Source organism: Galeopterus variegatus, unplaced genomic scaffold (genome assembly GCF_000696425.1).
Source record: "Galeopterus variegatus unplaced genomic scaffold, G_variegatus-3.0.2 Scaffold1463, whole genome shotgun sequence".
Lineage (NCBI taxonomy): Eukaryota > Metazoa > Chordata > Mammalia > Dermoptera > Cynocephalidae > Galeopterus > Galeopterus variegatus.
This window is the reverse complement of record NW_007727574.1, coordinates 166170-167665: the sequence shown is the minus strand read 5'-3', so window position 1 is coordinate 167665 and position 1496 is coordinate 166170. Positions and strand designations below refer to the sequence as shown.

The 1496-nt window shown below is 44.5% G+C and overlaps 1 long non-coding RNA gene across 1 annotated transcript in view; it reads left to right on the top strand.

Moving 5' to 3' along the window:
* Nucleotides 1–81: 81 nt before the first annotated feature.
* The window catches only part of LOC103594046, a 7152-nt gene continuing 5737 nt past the window's right edge, over nucleotides 82–1496 (top strand). Inside the window, exon 1 of the long non-coding RNA XR_550812.1 lies at nucleotides 82–363. This is a non-coding gene — a long non-coding RNA (uncharacterized LOC103594046). The remainder of the gene's footprint in view (nucleotides 364–1496) is intronic.

The following is a 1496-nucleotide window of genomic DNA, read 5'->3' as shown; positions in this document are numbered from 1 at the left end:
GGGATCCGAACCCTCGGCGGGAGGGCCGCTGCGCTTCCCAAGCGGCGCACTGTAGCAGTGCGCCACCGGGCTGGCCCAAGTCTTGCAATTTCTAAAGATTAGAGTTGATACCTTTCTCAGGTTCAAGAGATCCTATCCTTTCACGTGGTACACAATTTTTGCTTTTCAAACCTTGGCCACATAATCTTTCACCTCGTCCAAGTCTCCATTTTTCAGGGCCCACATGAACTCCTTGTTGCACATCACTGCAGCGGAGCAGGCCGGCTGGCCAGGCAGAAGACGAGGAGGCGGCGGCAGCAGCAAGTGGATACCTCCGGGTGAGAGGGAGACAAGGCCACACCAAGCCGGAGAGGAGAGAAGAAGGTGTGCTAGGCTGCCGGGCGGGCGAGGCAGTTGGCTGCGGCAACCGTTGGGGTGGGAGAAAGAAAAGTTCTTTTGCGGCCACCAGGCCCCGCTGAGCAGGTTCCTCCTGGTCGAGGGGAAGCAGGAGCGCTGAACATAAGTTTTCAATTCCTTTGGGTAAATATTAAGCGTGATTGCTGGATCATATGGTAAGAGTATGTTTAGTTTTATAANCACCAGGATTTGGTGTTGTCAGTATTCTGGATTTTGGCCATTCTAATAGGTGTGTAGTTATATCTCATTGTTGTTTTAATTTGCATTTCTCTAATGACATGATGTGGAGCATCTTTTCATATGCTTATTTGCAACCTGTATATCTTCTTTGGTGAAGTCTGTTAAGGTCTGTGGCCCATCCTTTGATTGGGTTGTTTGTTTTTTTATTGTTGAGTTTCAAGAGTTCTTTTTATATTTTGGATAACAGTCCTTTATCAGATGTGTCTTTTGCAAATATTTTCTCCCAGTGTGTGGCTTCCTTTTTCGTTCTTTTGACAGTGTCTTTTACAGAACAGAAATTGTTAATTTTAAAGTCTAGCTTGGGCTGGCCTGTGGCTCACTCGGGAGAGTGTGGCGCTGGCAACACCAAGGCCATGGGTTTGGATCCCATATAGGGATGGCCAGTTAGCTCACTGGGTGAGCATGGTGCTGACAACACCAAGTCACGGGTTAAGATCCCCTTACTGGTCATCTTTAAAATAAATAAATAAATAAATAAATAAAAATAAAGTCTAGCTTGCCAATTCTTTCTTTCATGGCTTATGTCTTTGCTATTGTATCTAAAGAGTCATGGCCAAACCCAAGGTCATCTAGATTTTCTCCTATATTATGCTCTAGGAGTTTTATAGTTTTGTGTTTTATATATAAGTCTGTGACCCATTTTGAGTTAATTTTTGTAAAGTGTGTGAGGTTTGTTCTAGATTTTTTTTTATGCATGTGGATATCCAGTTATTTCAGCACCATTTGTTGAAAAGACTATCCTTTCTCCATCATATTGTCTCTGCTCCTTTGTCAAAGATTAGTTGACTATACGAGGGTACTTCAAAAAGTTCATGGAGGGGCCGGCCCGTGGCTCACTCGGGAGAGTGCGGTGCTGATAA